Genomic DNA, 18586 nt, shown 5'->3' with positions numbered 1-18586 from the left:
TTTTATAATGTTTATTCACTTCTTGAGAGACAGAGACAGAGTATGATCAGGGCAGGGGCAGAGGAGAGGGAGCCACAGAATCTGAAGCAGGCTCCAGGCTCTGAGCTGTCAGCACAGAGCCTGATGTGGGCCTCCAACTCACGAACCATGAGATCATGACCTGAGCTGAAGTCGGATGCTTAACCGACTGAGCCATCCAGGTGCCCCATGAATTATTCTTTAAAAAAAAAATGTTTAAGAAAGAGAAGCATGAGCTATGGAGGGGCAGAGAGAGAGACAAACAGAATCCCAAGCAGGTTCCATACTGTCATGCAGAGTCCAACTCAGGGCTCCATCTTGCGAACTGTGAGATCATGACCTGAGCCAAACTCAAGAGTCAGACACTTAACCAACTGAGCCATCCAGGTGCCCCCACCTGTTGATGAATTATTCTTCATCAACATTTCCAAATTTTTCTACAGACAATATGTTTATCAGAAAGCAGTTTGAAGGGTGCACAAGAAATTCAGCTCTTCTACACACAAAATTCACAAAACATTCAATTGTCCCTGGAATTCTTTTTAGTTCTCTGGAATAAACAGTAGATTGTAATGAATAGGAAAAAGAAGCTGATTTCTCGGCATTAGACCAATTTCAAAGTAGCCCTGGCCTATTGTCACTTTCAGTCTCAACTATATTAATAGAAAATAAAGTTTTAAACTTTGTCTTGAAATTGGAACCACACATTTATGGAGAGACAAGGAACTTTGGAAATTACCAATTGCAAAAAAATTACCAGACAGAAACTTAGGGAGACAACAGAAAAGACAGAATCAATGAGTCCTTGACTAATATCACTCAAATTATTGTGGAATATAACTCCAAACTCTTTTGATGCAATGACCATTTTAAGATCTGAAACTATTTTCTTACGGCTTGGGTAAGAATCCTAATTTATATCAGACTTTATATTATCCAGTAATCCTCCAGTGTCCTGACTTTATTAGATAACTTTGACATAGAAGAGGTAGAAGTTTGGAGCATGTTTCTTTTTGTCTTTCTTTTCTTTTTTTTTTTTTTTCTTTGTGATTAAGACCAATATTGGTAACTAAAGGTCTCAAGCAGACTTTGTATTAATATAAGGACTTCTAAGAGAAATTTTTTTAACTTTTCAATTAAACTATAACACAGGGACTATAGAATGCTCAGGTGAAAAGTATACAGTGGGTGAAATATCACAAAATGTACATATCCCTATAATTATTACCCAGATCAAGAAAACAAAGACCTTTTTTTTCTAAGAAAAGTAACATTCACAGGTTATGGGAATTAGGACATGGATATGCCTTTGATAGGCCATTTTTTTAAACCTATCACACTGTTCCAGTATGGATGAGCACTTAAGATATTACACTAGCTAGGGGTGCCTGGGTGTCTCAGTTGGGTAAGCATCCGACTTCAGCTCAGGTCATAATCTCACAATTTGTGGGTTTGAGCATCAGCTTGGAGCCTGGTACCTGCTTCGGTATTCTGTGTCTTCCCCCACAACCGCCGCCCCCTGCCTCTCCCTCTGCCTCTTCCCTGCTAATGTCTTTCTCTTTCAAAAATAAATATGTAAAAAGATACTAAAGTAGCTATATTATAAATAAACACTTCTATGATTATTCTGCTTTGGAGGGCATGTGTATATGTGCCTGTTGACTATATAATTAGGAGGGAAAGAGGCAGGCAATTGGCTACTTATGCTCAACTTTAGGGTTTATGGCTTTAGGGGTGCCTGGGTGGTTCCGTCAATTAAGTTTCCAACTTCCACTCAAGTCATGATCCGTGGTTTGTGGATTCAAGCCCTGCGTTGGGCTCTGTGCTGACAGCTCAGAACCTGGAGCCTGCTTCAGATTCTATGTCTCCCTCTCTCTGCCCCTCCCCTGCTCATGCTCTTTCTGTCTGTCTCTCAAAAATAAACAAACATTAAAAAAATTTTAAATGACTTCAAATAAAAAAAAATAACTTCAAATCATCCTCAAAATTATAATGATTTCTAAAACAGAAGCAGATTTTCAGGAGTAGCTTTTTTACTACCATACCCATGTGTGTGTTTAATTAGCCTATTCATAGTAGATATATCGGTTTACAAATGATACACTCCTGCAAAATAGCCAAATAATGTGAAGAATACATTTTGTAATAAATACACATTTCTGATTCAAAAGGCTGTGCATAACACCCTATGAAGAGGAGGAGCTGTTTGGCTTCAGAGAAGGAGAAAAAGAGGAGGGAAAGAAGGAACGGACACTGATTCTGCCAAACCTCTCTGAAACATGCTGGGCACACCACCTCAGCAAAAAGTGGCATCACTGTAACAATAACAGCTCTCCTCAGTTGCAAGGGGTTGATACTCTCCTTCATGTTTGCTCATTGCTCCCACAGTGGGAAGGATTCCCATATTGGAGAAGGATTTTTTCCTAAGTAGCTGGTCCAATTAGTGATCTAACTCTGGTGTTTAGGTTCTGGCTGGCACACCTCAAGTAATATTGGGAAGCCTCTCTAACTACCAGACTCCAGGATGTCCTTAGACCTTGAACCCTTCAAAGAGCACTCAGGGGATCTAGATCAGGGAATTCAGAGCCTTGTACACTTCCTAGTATGAGCCTTTTTCTTAGATTATGCTGTATCTATTAATTCTGTTTTATCAACACAAATGCTGGTTTTGAGATCCTTGGAGCTATAATAATGACAAATAGGCAAAATGCAAGTCAATTGCTTTTAACAGTGGATTTTGACTGACATGATACCAAATTCATAAATTTGAAACTTCCTTAACCTTAAATGAACTATCCTTGAAAAGTTTTAAAAATGTATAACAGACACATGCAATTTTACAAGAATCTACTCACATGTAATATTCACCACCTGGAAACCAATGTCAAGTCCAAACAGTTACTGTTTTAATTTCACAGTTTGGATCTTGAGACCAAAGGTGAAGATGTTCTTTCCAACTGGCCTCACTTACAAATCACTAAATCTGTTCTTGGGGAAAGAGGCCAAGGCAAGCGAAGGAAAGACCAAGAGTCTGGGCAGTCCCTGCAGGTAGTAGCTGTGGTCACCATCGACGATGTGGCATGAAATGAATAGAAGGAGTTAGGTGTAAAAGAGGAAAAAAGGTACAGTCAGCTGAACCTGTGCCAAGGAACAAGGAACCCAAGTGTCTCTCAGAGGGTGACATAAAAGATCTTTTTTTTTTTTTTTTTTTATTAAAAAATTTTTTTTCAACGTTTATTTATTTTTGGGACAGAGAGAGACAGAGCATGAACAGGGGAGGGGCAGAGAGAGAGGGAGACACAGAATCGGAAACAGGCTCCAGGCTCTGAGCCATCAGCCCAGAGCCCGACGCGGGGCTCGAACTCACGGACCGCGAGATCGTGACCTGGCTGAAGTCGGACGCTTAACCGACTGCGCCACCCAGGCGCCCCTAAAAGATCTTTTTCATATTTACAAATAGGTGATACCATATTTGGAAGGAAGCTATTTTTGTTCTCTAACCATTCATCCTACAAACAGGAAATCTTCCTAAATTTTCATTTTAGTGGTCTGCCATTCATTTCCCTTAAGGCTGCTGCTGATGAAACCTTGGCTGAGGACAGCAGGAGTTCTCATTACTGCTTCCAATATGGCCTCTGCTGTTACTCACAGTTAGGTGGCCTCCTTACTCCTGAAAGTCTTGCCTGTCCACTATACCTTCTCTGACACCACCCAGTGAGAAGGGGGAAGGGTGCCTCATGATCACACAAAAAGAATGAGAGCCTAGGGGAGCCTGGGTGGCGGGGTTGGTTAGGCATTCCACAGGTCATGATCTCACTGTTTGTAAGTTTGAGCTTGGGATTCTCTCTCTGACTCCCTCCACCCTCTACTCTCTCTCTCTCTCTTTCAGTATAAATAGAAACTTAAAAAAAAAAAAAAAAAAAAAAATGAGAGTCTACATTCCTAGTGGATTTTCTGACACCATTTAGGCAGTGGATAACGGTACCTCTTTACTCCTAGGTGAGGCAGAAGTCTAGGCCTTTCCTTGCTGTATGGGAGTCTGGAGGTTGGTCCACAGATTTTACTGTGCTGTTGGGCTGGAACAAAGTGCTTTGTCTAGAATTTTCTTTGTCTTGCCAAGTTGCCTCTTTTGTAGGCCTCTGGCTAAAGAAAATGTGCTTTGCTGAGGTTTTTTGTTTGGGAGCCTACTGATATTTATGGGTTATCAGCTTTTCCAGCACTAAAACTGGTACACAGCTAATTTGCCTTCTCCTCCCCTTCCAGAATCTTCTAAGGTTTGTTATGCCAACAATATCCAGGACAGTTAGTGGTAATTAGTGGGGGGAATAGGGAAAGCATTTCTCCTTTATCTTTCTGGAAACAGAAGTCTTCTCCTCAACACTGAATATTTTTAACTTAGGGTAAAAATAGTGGGGAAGATAAAAAGGAAAAGGGGCAGGAAAAAAGAAATCCTCTCTTGACCCGTACTTCAATCACAACACAATCTTTTGCTCCTTTTCAAAGCAATATTTTGACAAATGGCATCCCCGTTTTTGAAGATTTTGAAATATGACACATACGTAAGAGTGCACAGAACATAAATGTAAAATATACAATATAAATATAATTTTAAAACAAATACCTAAATTACCACTAGGTATAGAAATTGAACATTTCTAAAATTCTAAAGGCACACATTTCAACTTTTGACAACCCTGCTAAGGGCCAACTAACATCACACATTTCACAATCCCTTTCTAGGATCTGATCATGTACATCTGAGCCCTAAATAACATTATTTACTTTGGCCTACTTTCAGGCTCCACATAACTAGAATTACATTGTATGTATTGTATCTTGCTTCATTTGTTCAATAAGCAATATTTGTAAAAGTCTTCTAGTTCATCGTGTGAATTGTAAGCTGCAAACGTTGAGCTGTACGAAGATAATTTATTCATTCTACTATCAATAAGTATTTGGATTTTCAGGTTTATTTTTTATGAAATAGTAAAGATTTGTTGAACACAGGTATAAACCTCCCTTGCATAATAAACTCAGAAGTGGAATCCTAGGTCATAGAGGAAGGTTTGTCTTGGTATTGCTGAGTAGAAGGACCAGAAAATGCTTTCTAAGCTGTACCAAAGCCTCCTGAATAAGCTCTCTCTCCGGTGTCCCCTCTCTATTCCCCCTCCCTCTTCTCCTCCCATCAGGGTGATGGAACTCAAGCACAGCTCTGAACGTGTCTAACAATCTTCAAAGACTACCTGCCCTGGAATAAAGTGTATGATCCAGGTAGCAATTGATATATTTTTTAATTTTTTTAATGTTTATTTATTTTTGACAGAGCGCGCAAAGCGGGGGAGGAGTAGACAGAGAGGGAGACACGGAATCGGAAACGAGCTCCAGGCTCTGTCAGCACAGAACCCAACATGGGGCTGGAACTCACGAACCGTGAGATCATGACCTGAGCCAAAGTTGAATATTTAACAGACTGAGCCACCCAGGCACCCCAGCAATTGATCTTTCAACCTCAACCTCAAAGAGCCCGCTGGCTACAATAGACTCCGGCTGATTCCTAGCATTTACTCGCTAGCTTTACATATTTGCTCATTCCCTTCCTTTGCTCTCCAATCTCTGTTTGATGAAATCAGAGTCGTCCTCCAAGATCCAGCAGAAATGGTACCTTCTTGTGAAGCCATCTACATACAATTTTTCCAAGTACAATTAATTGTTGCTCTGAAAAAGACTCAAATGTTTCATTTGTAACACATTAGCACTGATCACTTCTTATTTGATTTACAGTATCTGCCCCTTCAAGGTATGGTTTTACCAAGAGTAAGAACTCTGCTTTGGTCGTTTTTAAATATCCATTAATAATGAGTTCCATATTGGGTTACACGCATTAGTAAAATGTGCCCTGGAGCGTTGCAGAAGGAAAAAAAAAAAAAAAAAAACCTCATTGCCCAATTTGAATAATCCCAAATAAAGACCACTGAAAAAAATAAGAATTTACTTTCACCATGATACTACCTAAGAAGAGTACACTTTAATATTTAATATGAGGAAGTACGGTATACAGGCTCGTTGAGGTCAACTTTCCAATAAGAATGTGATTAATAGCATTACATAATACATCAAAGAAAAAGAGATTTTAAAACAATATGAAATTTCATATTGAAATTCTTTTTATATGGTAGGTTACACTGTTATGATACAAGTTTGTCACATTAGGAACTTTAAAAAGCTATGAAAGTGAATCTCTAATATCCAAATGTTGGTACTTAGTTTCTACCTCATTATTGTCAGTCAATTTCACAAAAATATACTGGTGAAATTGGGTAAAATCCTTAGTATCTTCTCAATTCACTCAGAACATTCTGGACATAAAAAAGCAGCGGACGAACCAGAGACCACATGGGTCTATTAAAACAGCTCCTACCTATATCCATCCAGAAGACAACATAATGTCATGAAAGACTAATTTCAGTTCCTGTTCTGTTGCTCAGTATAAGGGAATACAATTTTAAGATGCATTCAAATAGTTCACCTGTATGCCTCAACTTTATATGCCAGAATTATTGCTCAAACTGAAATTCAAATATGACAGGAAGGAAGCACCCTAACAGAACTAAAAACTGGAAACGAAGATAAAATGTTTGTAGCATTTGTCAGCTTTAAAAAAAAAAAAAAAAAAAAAGTTGCTTATGATTCCTTTGCTCGTTTTAAATATTTAGAGTTCTTATTCGTTATTTTCTTTAAAGCAGAACCCGAAATTATATAAGCTTCACGATACCAAAACTCATATGAACACGTAGAGTAAGATTCAAGAAAAACATGCAACAAAATCATAGTGATTACCTCTGGACTGTTAATACTAGGTGTTTTATATACGCATGTGCATATATGTATTTTATTATGAAAACAATACTCACGTTAACTACAAGCGTACTTTTTAAGGTAAGCGTGAGAAGAGAGAAAAAATAAGAAATGAGTAAGTATATATTACAACCCCCACCCCCACCCCCACCCAAAGCCCATTCAAGGAAACCAGCCCCAAGGCATCCCGGGAAACCGGCGGGTTCCTGAGGAGCCAGACGCTGGCGGCGCGCGCGAGGGGCGAGCGAGAGCTGCTGAGAACTTGTCCCCTGACCGCAGCGCCAGCGCCACGTAAATTCGCTCCTAAACCCGGCTTTCCGCGCGCGCTTCGGCTACCAGACTAACAACACAGGCCCAGGCGCAGGCTCCGCGCAGCCCGCGGGAAGGCAGCGGGAGGCCGGCGCGGGGCGCTTTGCTCCCGCCACTCAGCCAGTGCGCGTCCACGCGGGCGCCTGGGGGGCGACGGCGCGCGCGCGCCGCCGTCCCGGGAGGCGCCGCTCCCCCTCGGGCGTCCCGGGGAGCCCGGCGCGGGAAAAGGACCCGTGCGGGCCGCCGTGGCTGCGGAAGGGAGGGCCGTAGCCTTCCTCCGGCTGGCTGGCGGACAGACCCCCGACCCCTCCTCGCAGGGACGCCGGGTGGGGTCGCTCCCTCCCGGCAGCCCCTCCCTCCTCAGGCCGCCACGAGGGTCCTCAGCTCCCCAACAACTTCAATCCCAAAAGATGGTTTCTGGTTTATTTTGTATTAACTATATTGAATTCCATAGAGGCTACAAAGCTGTGTTATATGAACAATTCAGTCTCGTTTACACTGATCAACTGTTAAAAAGATAAAGTTTATTCATGTTTATGTATCATGTACTTTTTAAACACATGGTCCATGCACAAACTACATCAGAATTAAGTGGTTGCAAATACGGATGGAACACTTTAAAATTTTTTTTAAACATTTATTCATTTTTAAGAGACCGAGATCACGAGTGGGGGAGGGCAGAGAGAGAGGGATACCCAAAACCCGAAGCAGGCTCCAGGCTCCGAGCTGTCAGCACAGAGCCAGACAGGGGGCTCGAACCAAGAACCGTGAGATCACGACCTGAGCCGAAGTCAGAAAGCCTAACCAACTCAGCCACCCAGGTGCCTCAGGGATGGAACATTTTTAATCATCACTCTAGATTACTCTTATGAAAAGTTTCTTTTGGAACTGTTGATTGGCTACAGATCTAATAGAATTATCTCATTCTACTTGCATAATTTGGCGTTAAACGCTTCTTTGCTTGGATATCTCAGCCCTCCAATAATATTTAATGTTATTGATCACTGCCTCCTTCGGGACATCCGCTCCAACAAGGCTTCTGAGGCATGTTCTCCTGGAACTCATAAGACCATTTCTGACCACTCCTTCTCAGTTTCCCTCATGTCTTATTCTGTCTGTAGTAACACCCAAAATATTAGTGTTCTCAGGGCTCCATCACCATTCCTTTGCTTTTCTCATTCCAACCTTATGCATCCTCTGGGCAAAGTGTTATAAGGATATTCCTACTGTTTCCATGCATACACTAGAGTCTTACAGATATAGAATGCATGTGTATCTAACTTCCCAGGGAGAACTTTCTCCTAAGCCACACGTTAGTTCATGGTAGCAATGTTTACTTAATATCCTGTATGAACTGAGAATTGGCTTCACATCACAGAACAATACATATAGCCTCTGCCCCCTTGAACTATCAGGAGATACAGATAAGTATGATAAACTGTGAATAAATGCTTTTCTATCAGGAGATACTTGTATTCAGGGTTATGTAATTCCATTTGAAAGTTCTATGAATATACAAGAAATTAAACATTTCTAGAAAAAATTCAACATCGACTGAATTTTATTTTTGTTACTTTTTGACATCTACTTATTCAAGCTAAAAACCTAGGAATCATTTAGATACCTTCTAATCATCTTAATCCTTTAAATCATTCTATATTCTGTTACTTTTCAATTTTAACTCTCTTCATCTTTACTAACTTGCTCCTTCTAGAAACTTTTTTTGCTCAGTTTTCCTTCAGTGATGTTAGATTATCCTTCTATTTTAAGTATAGTTGTCACACAATGTTAGTTTTGGGTGTACAACTTACTGATTTGGCAAGTTTATACGTTCTGCTATGTTCATCACAAGTGCAGCCACCATCTGTCCTGCTACATTGCTATTACAGTATCATTGATGGCTTCTTTTGAAGCTGTTCCAAAAAATAGATATGCAAAGAAAACTTCCAAACTCATGCTATGAAGCCAGGATTACCTTGATTCCAAAACCAGACAAAGACCCCACTAAAAAGGAGAACTACAGACCAATTTCTCTGATGAACACGGATGCAAAAATCCTCAACAAGATACTAACTAGCCCACTGGATTCAAAAATACATTAAAAGAATTATTCACCACGACCAAGTGGGATTTATGCCTAGGATGCAAGGCTGGTTCAATATCTGCAAAACAATCAGTGTGATACATCACATCAATAAAAGAAAGAATATGAACCACGTGATCCTCTCAATAGATGCAGAGAAAATATTTGACAAAATACAGCATCCTTTCTTGATAAAAACCCTCTAGAATGTAGGGATAGAAGGATCATGCCTCAGGATCATAAAAGCCATATATGAAACACCCACTGCTAATATCATCCTCAATGGGGAAAAACTGAGAACTTTCCCCCTAAGGAACACGACAGGGATGTCCATTCTCACCACTATTATTCAACATAAGTGGAAGTCCTAGCCTCAGCAATCAGACAACACAAAGAAATAAAAGGCAGCCAAATTGGCAAGAAGGAAGTCAAACTTTCACTCTTCACAGATGACATAATACTCTATATGGAAAACCCAGAAGATTACACCATAAAACTGCTAGAACAAATCCATGAATTCAGCAAAGAGCAAAGTCTCAGGATATAAAATCAATGCACAGAAATCGGTTGCATTCATATACATCAATAATGAAGCAACAGAAAGAGAAATCAAGGAAGCGATCCCATTTACAATTGCACACACACACAAAAAAAAAACATAAAATACCTAGGAATAAACCTAACCAAAGAGGTGAAAAATCTATACACTGAAAACTATAGAAAGCCTATGAAAGAAACTGAAGAAGACACACAAAAAATGGAAAAACATTCCATGCTCATGGATTAGAAGAACAAATATTGTTAAAATGTTGATACTACCCAAAGCAATCTACATATTCAATGCAATCCTTATCAAAATAACATCAGAATTCTTCACAGAGCTAGAACAAACAATCCTAAAATTTATATGGAACCACAAAAGACCCGAATAGACAAAGCAATCTGAAAAAGAAAACCAAACCTGGATGCATCCCAACTCTGGACTTCAAGCTGTATTACAAAGTTGTAATCATCAAGACAGTATGGTACTGGCACAAAAACAGACTCATAGATCAATGTAACAGAATAGAGAACCCAGAAATGGACCCACAAACATATGGCCAACTAATCTTTGACAAAGCAGGAAAGAACATCCAGTGGAATACAGTCTCTCCAGCAAATGGTGCTGGGAAAACTGGACAGCAAAATGCAGAAAAATGAACGTGGACCACTTTCTGACACCATAACACAAAAATAAACTCAAAATGGATGAAAGACCTAAACATAAGACAGGAAGCCATCAAAATCCTAGAAGAGAAAGCAGGCAAAAACCTCTTTGACCTTGGCCACAGCAACTTCTTACTCAACACGTCTCTCAAGTCAAGGGAGACAAAAGCAAATACGAACTATTGGGACCTCATCAAGATAAAAAGCTTCTACACAGGGAAGGAAACAATTGGCAAAACTAAAAGGCAACTGACAGAATGGGAGAAGATATTTGCAAATGACGTATCAGATAAAGGGTTAGTATCCAAAATCTATAAAGAATTTATCAAACTCAACACCTAAATAACAAATAATCCAGTGAAGAAATGAGCAGAAGACATGAATAGACACTCTTCCAAAGAAGACATCCAGAGGGCTAACAGACACATGAAAAAATTCTCAACATCACTCATCATCAGGGGAATAAAATCAAAACTACAATGAGATACCACCTCACACCAGTCAGAATGGCTAAAATTAACAACTTGGGCAATAACAGATGTTAGCAAGGATACAGACAAAGAGGATCTCTTTTGCACTGCTGGTGAGAATGTAAACTGGTGCAGCCATTCTGGAAAACAGTATGGAGGGAGATTCCTCAAAAAATTAAACATAGAACTACCCTATAACCCAGCAATTACACCACTAGGTATTTATCCAAGGGATACAGGTGTGCTGTTTCCAAGGGGCACATACACCCCAATGTTTATAGCAGTGCTATTGACAATAGCCAAAGTACGGAAAGATCCCAAATGTCCATTGATGGATGAATGGATAAATAAGATGTGGTATGTATGTATATATATACATATACATATATATATATGTGTGTGTGTGTGTGTGTGTGTACACACACACACACACACACACACACACACACACACATAATGGAGTATTACTTGGCAATCAAAAAGAATGAAATCTTGCCATTTGCAACTACATGGATGGAACTGAGGGTATTATGCTAAGCGAACTTAGCCAGAGAAAGACAAATATCATATGACTTCACTTATATAAGGAATTTAAGATACAAAACAGATGAACATAAGGGAAGGGAAGCAAAAATAATATAAAAACAAGGAGGGGGACAAAACATAAGAGGCTCTTAAATACAGAGAACAAACTGAGGGTTACTGGAGGGGTTGTGGGGGGGGGGCTAAATGGGTAAGGGGCATTAGGGAGGACACTTGTTGGGATGAGCACTGAATGTTATATACAGGATTGAATCACTGGAATCTATTCCTGAAATAGTATATTATAATCAGGAATTATAGTACTATATGCTAACTAACTTGGATGTAAATTTAAAAGTAAATAGGGGCGCCTGGGTGGCGCAGTCGGTTAAGCGTCCGACTTCAGCCAGGTCACGATCTTGCAGTCCGTGAGTTCGAGCCCCGCGTCGGGCTCTGGGCTGATGGCTCAGAACCTAGAGCCTGTTTCCGATTCTGTGTCTCCCTCTCTCTCTGCCCCTCCCCCGTTCATGCTCTGTCTCTCTCTGTCCCAAAAATAAATAAACGTTGAAAAAAAAATTAAAAAAAAAATAATAAAAGTAAATAAGTAAATTTTAAAAATAAAATTAATTTTTCAGGTGTGGAGTTTGGTGAGTTCTTTATAGATTTTGGATACTAGCCCTTTGTCTGATATGTCATTTGCAAATATCTTTTCCCATACCACCGGTTGCCTTTTAGTTTTGTTGTTTCCTTTGCAGTGCAGATCTTATGTGGATCTTGAGAAACTTAACAGAAGACCATGGAGGAGGGGAAGGGGAAAAAAAAAGTTACAGAGAGGGAGGGAGGCAAACCATAAGAGACTCTTACGGACTGAGAACAAGCTAAGGGTAGATGGGGGGTAATGGTGAGGGGAAAGTAGGTGATGGGCAGGGAGGAGGGCACTTGTTGGGATAAGCAATGTGTGTTGTATGGAAACCAATTTGACAATAAGTTATATTTTTAAAATAATAATAAAAAATAAAATTAATAAAATAAAAAATAAAAAACAACACCCGATTTTTACCTGGGCACATGACACATAGGTTGCAATGACAATGAGAAATTAGAATTTCTAATTTAAGTAGAATAAGAAATTACAACTAGAGAGATTAAACTCCCCAGGCTTCTTTGCAGATAATCTTGCCATGAGATGTAATTCTAGTAAATAATTGTAAGGAGATGTTATTATACATAATCATTTAAGAAATGTATTAAAGGGAGGCAACATTGCCTCTTTTTCCCTATATTCTTCTGCTGAGTTGAAGGTACATGTGAAGATAAGAAAATTTTGACCATGATGTGGCATGTTAAACAGCTAAGGCAGCATATGAAAGGAACCAGGGATGTTTAATTCTTATAAGAGAGGGGGAGAAAAAAAACACATACACACACATTAGGCCACCGAGGCCAGCTGAATGGGTGCGGACTGCACATGCATTGGACTCTAAAGTAAGGGGAGCCAGGGACCAGGAACAGGATGAGTGTCAACAAAGCCTAATCACAGGAGCAAGCTCTTAGGGCTATAAAGTATCAACCTAATTCCAAGACATGACCTACAGAAAAGCCCATATTCTCCATGAAGGCAAAGCAGAAGCAATCAGAGCTCAATCCCAGTATAAGGCAGGGGGAGCTGACAAGGGGTTTTATCCAGTAAAACAAGCTAATCAGAAAGGTCCAAAAGGGGGACAACTATAACCCATTTGCAGCAGCCCTTTCAGAACAACTTTTGGGGAGTGGCCTCCCTCCCTGAATCCATGCTGGTGGTTGGGGCCATGCTGGAATGTCACAGGCATGAAGGACCCCTGGGAGCAAGGCGGTGGGAACAAGGCCTCCCACTGATCACAAACCCTGGCTACCCAGTGGGGAATATTGCCCCTGAAGGCAGAATTGGAGTCAGTGGCCTTGCCAGGGAGGTGCCAGGGCCTGCTGGCCAGGTGACCCTCTAATAAGTGACACCTGGGGGCCCTGGCTGCTGGAGAAGCCTGTGACCTCTCTAGTGCACAAATCCAAATGGGGATTGGCTGTTGCCAGTTTAAAGCCACCCCTCGGAATGATTTTCACCAAGTGAACTTCCTCCACCCTGGAGTCTCAGGGGGCTAGAGACTGGCCCAAGCCCCACAGACAAGGAGGGCTTAGGCTGCCCCAAGCCAGCTGATGAAGTGTCTACTACCTATGTGTGGTCTGAGCGGGGCAGGGTAGCCAGGCACCTGGAGCAGGGTTAGTGCCGGCAGAGGCTGACTCACAGCGCACACTCTTGGAAGTACAAGTCATCTGCCTAATTCCAAGCCCTAAATTACACAAATGTGCACATTCCCCCTGAAAGCAGAGCTGGAGGAATCTGGATTGCCTTACCTGGTTCTGGATGGACTGGCTAGTGCGCTGACCTTCCATTAAGATACACCTGGGAGACTTGAATCTTGGAGAAGCCAGGACTCCATTATGCAGCAGGTTCAAACGGAACCTGTCGCCCAGTAGCACCTGAAACATCAGGATTTTCAGGAGATGGGCTGCTTCCACCGTGGAGGGTACACCAGTAGTCACGGAGAATCGAGCTCTACATACAGGTCGGGAGAGCCTAGGCGCCCCAGGCCAGCTAATTGGGTGCTTTAAGCGCGTGCGCAGTCTGCAAGGAGCCAAGAACCAGCAGCCGGCAATTGGCCAAGTAAGCATGTGCATATCACAAACTCTACCTACCCAATGGGGCATAGTTTCTTTGAAGCCAGAGCTGGGGCAGTCTCCATTGCCTTCCCAGGTTCGGGCGGCGCTGCCTGGCTGAGATTCCTCCCGTGACAGACTCCTGCAAACCTTGATTGCTGGAGAATCCTTGGATCGTATCAGGCAGCCAGTCTAAATGAGAATTCACTGTGACCAGTTTAAAGCTACTGCCTCAAAAAGGTTTCAGGATATGGACTCTCTCTGCCCTGGAAGCTACGGAGGTGGCTGGGGCCTGGCGGAAGTTCTACAGGTACGGAGGACCCTGGCTACCTAAGGGTGGCTGATGGGAGGCTTACTGCGCCTGCGCAGGCTTTGCAGGGACGCATAGCCCTGGGCCTTGGAATAGTGCAAGTGTAGGCAGGTGTCCGGTCTCAAGAACAGGCTTTTGGAGGTGCAAGGCATCTGTCTAATCCTACGCACTAGGTACCCAATAGGGAATATTTCTGAAGGCAAACTGGAGATTTTTCACAGCTGCCTTGCCAGGGAGGGGCCGGGCAGGCAGGATAGGGTATCCTCCGTTAGGAAAAACCTGGGATTCCTGGTTCCAGGAGAAGCCTGGGTCTCCATCAGGTGGGAAGGCCACATGGGGACTGACTGTTGCCAGTTGAAAGCTCCTCCCTCAGAAAAATTTTCTTGTGGTCAACTTTCTCCACCCTGAGACTATGCAAGTGTTTGGGGATCAGCTTGAGCCACACAAGCATGAAAGGGACAAGCTGTCCGAAGCCAGCCTATGGATTGCATAGTTCACATGCATGTGCCCTTGCAGAACAGGGTAGTCAGGGGTCTGGATAAGAGTGTCAGGATAGGCCAGGTCACAGAAATGGGCTCTTTGGGATACTAGGCATCTGCCTCATTCCAAATATTAAACTACACAAATGTGCATATTCTCTCTGAAGGCAGACCTGGAGGAATCTGGGCTGCCTTGCCGGGCAGACTTGTCATGATATCCTCTAATAAGAGACACCTGGGACTCTTGACTGGTGGAAAAGCCCAGAACTCCATCAGGCAGAAAATCCAAATAGAGACTGACTGTCACCAGTTTAAGGCTCCCGCCTCAGAAAGATTTTTAGTGACCCAGTTTCTTCCACATTTGAGGTTATGCAGGTGATTGGGGACAGGCCTGAGTCTCTCAGCTGCCCAAGGCTGGTTGACAGAGTGTGTACTGTTCGGACATGGGCCAGAAGGTCAGAGTAGCCAGGGACATGGATCAAGCAAGTGTAGAAAAAGGCTGGGCCACAGGAACAGGTCTTAGGGGTTCCGGGCATCGGCCTAATTCCAACCTCTCACTTAAACAAATGAGCATATTCCCCCACCTGAAGGCAATACTGGAGGATACTATGCTGCTGACTTGCCAGGGAAGACGTGGCTGGCTTTCCAGTCTATTCCAATAAATTATACCTTGGAGCTCTGGTGGGGAAAGTCTGGTCTGCAATCAACAGCAAGTCTAAATGGAAAATGACTGTAGCCCACTTGCAGCTGCCACCTCAAGAGTAGCACCTTTTGAGATGTGGGCTCCTTACATCCTGGGAAGCAATACAAATGTTTGGGCCCAGGCCCTAGATTCCAAGTTCTAGTAAGTCCCAGATGCCCAGTTTACTAAAGGGGTGTGTACTGTACATACACTTGCAGCTCATTTCAGTATTGTCAGTGATGTGGAATATAGCAAGGGTTGGGAGAGGTTGATCACTAGGAGCAGAATCTTGGCTAAGTAAGGCATCTGCCTAATCATAAGCCCCAAACTACCTACTGGTTAATATTCCCCCTGAAGGCAAAATGTGAGGTTACTGGCATGGAGGTGCTTGGCTGGTTCATCCTGGTTTCCTCCAACAAGAAATACCTGGGATTATGGGAGAAGCCTGGGACACAATCAGACAGCAAGTCCATTGGCGCCTGGGTGGCTCAGTCGGTTGAGCATTTGACCTAGTGGTTCTTGAGTTCAAGCCCCACATCAGGTTTGCTGCTGTCAGCCTGTCAGTGCAGAGCTCACTACAGATCCTCTGTTCCCCTCTTTCTGCCCCTCCTCTGCTTGAGCTCTCCCCAAATAAATATTAAAAAAAAAAAAAAGACAGCAAGTCCAAATAAAGACTGACTGTTCCAGTTTAAAACTGTTGCCTCAAAATAATTTTTAGCAGGCTGTCCATCGTGGAGTCTATACAGATAGTTAATCATGCGCCTGAGCTCCACAGGCCTAGGGACCCTGGATTCCCAAGGCCATAGGGTGGAATATGTACTGTGTTTGGGGGAACAAGGCATCTGCCATTCATAAGCTCTAACATACCCAGTGGATAATGTTACCTATGAAGGTGAAAGAGTTTACTTGACTGTCTTGCCAGGGAGTTGAGTGGACTGGCTATAGTAACCTTCAAAAGGAGACACCTGTATGCCTTGATGGGCATATTCTCATGGGAGTAGGTAATGGCAACCTGGGTAACTTCCATTTCTGAAAGTCGATTTGTATCGTGTAACCTAATTGTGGGTTGAAAATCCAACAAATTCCCAGGGATGATGCAAATGCTTTCTTTGACTTAACCTGGAGCTTGATAACTAGTGTTCGATACAGGATCAACAGTTCTTATTATTTGTTATATGCATGAGCTTATGCTACCTCAGTGGAATTGAGACTTAATTAGGATCAAACTTACAGTCCCTCCCCAACAGGAATAACATATTAAGGGGATGGTACTTAGGCCTGACCCAGACCCAGGTCCTCCCCACTCTCGGTGGGATGGTACCGACGGTATCATGGGAAGGTATAAACCCTGGACACTCCCACTTTTCATGTGCATTCATATGCAAATATTGGACAAACTCATCAAAGAGCACCCTAAAGTGGTAGAGAAATAGACATAGTACTTGTTAAAATTGTTAAATATGAAATCTTGACTCTTCATAACTAGGGGTTTTCAAAAGTGGACACTTTCTCTTTTATAGAACTGCTTAATGAAGAACTGCTTAATGAAAGATTTAAAAAACTGAGCAGTAGGGGTGCCTGGGTGGCTCAGTTGGTTAAGCCTCTGACTTCAGCTCAGGTCATGATCTCAGTTTGTGGTTTGTGAGTTCAAGACCCGCATCGGGCTTTCTGCTGTCAGCACAGAGCCTGCTGCAGATCCTCTGTCTCCCTCTCTCTCTGCTCCTCCCCAGCTTGCATGTGTGCATGCTCCTTCTCTCAAAAATAAACAAGCATTTTAAAAAGTAAAAAAAAAAAATAAAAACTGAGGAGTTGCATTTAGAGATACATTGACTAAAAGAAGAAATTGAAACAACTAAAAAAATAAGTGGTTATTGATTTCAAAGGTCATTGATATGTCTGGCAGTGTTATAATTGTTTTACTATTTGGTGTTGGGATAAAAATTTTCAGTTCACTAACAAAACAGGTGTATATTTCCTGGCACGGATATTATAAAATGAAGTGTCTTTTGTTTTAATAACATAATACTGTAGCTCATTTTTGAAGTCTGTACGTCCTGCGACTTTCATTCAACAAGAGTTCAAAAATAAATTGTAACAAAAAATATTAGTATATTATAATTATTAATATTATCAGCATTTTGCTTAATTTCTCTTTTTATATTTAATACACATTTGTAAAGTCTATTCAACTTTATTGCAGACCTTATTGCAGAGTTTTCTTCTTTGTAAAATAATAATCTTCTAAATACAAGTTGTTAGAACCATGGATTTATAGACACCATATTCTAATTAAATGACTTTCCTGTTTTGTCCAATGGTCATAGGTGAAAACAGCACAGGGCAACAGCACAGTGAACACTCAAAAATGTTCACTGACAGGCTCAGCTGATAGAGAATGTGACTCTTGATCTTGGGGTTGTAAGTTCAAGTCCCATGTTGGGTGGAGAAATTACTTAAAAATAAAATCTTCAGGGGTGCCAGAGTGGCTCAGTTAGTTACGCATCCCAGTCTTGATCTCAGCCCAGGTCTTGATCTCAGGGTCATGAGTGCAAGCCCTACGTTGGGCTCTGTGCTGGGTGTGAAACCTACTTAAAAAATAAAATCTTTAATAAAAAATGTTGGAATCCTTCTCTATTGGAAGTTTATCCTCCTATGATGTTGGTTCACAGTATGGATTTGGTCAGGAAAAAAGGGCTACCACCATGCATTAGAGAATTAGGGAATTATGTCAATATAGGACTAAATGATGCAGGAGATCTGGGGTGTGAAGGTCTGTATAGGGGAGACATGGTGGGATAAAGAGTTACCAAGCACTTCTGCCCGAAGCTTTTGTGCAGCTATAAAAAGTGGAGTTTGTAAGAAAGTCCAAAAACCTGTGCCCATCTGACTATCAACATAACACTGGAGAGATCTTCTGAACAGTTGCATCTGACCAGCACTGTGAATGAAGAAACCAAAATT

At 41.8% G+C, this 18586-nt stretch overlaps 1 protein-coding gene across 1 annotated transcript in view; it reads left to right on the top strand.

Annotated features, from left to right (window-relative positions):
* The first annotated feature begins 7104 nt into the window (after positions 1–7104).
* LOC112867919 (guanylate-binding protein 7-like) overlaps positions 7105–18586 on the top strand; it is a 46255-nt gene continuing 34773 nt past the window's right edge. The window contains exon 1 of the mRNA XM_086717474.1: positions 7105–7164. The gene's annotated coding sequence lies outside the window, so the exon portion shown is untranslated. The remainder of the gene's footprint in view (positions 7165–18586) is intronic.

The sequence above is a fragment of the Puma concolor genome, chromosome C1 (genome assembly GCF_028749965.1).
Source record: "Puma concolor isolate L17-30 chromosome C1, mPumCon1.1.hap2, whole genome shotgun sequence".
Lineage (NCBI taxonomy): Eukaryota > Metazoa > Chordata > Mammalia > Carnivora > Felidae > Puma > Puma concolor.
This window is presented reverse-complemented; position numbering and strand designations above follow the sequence as displayed.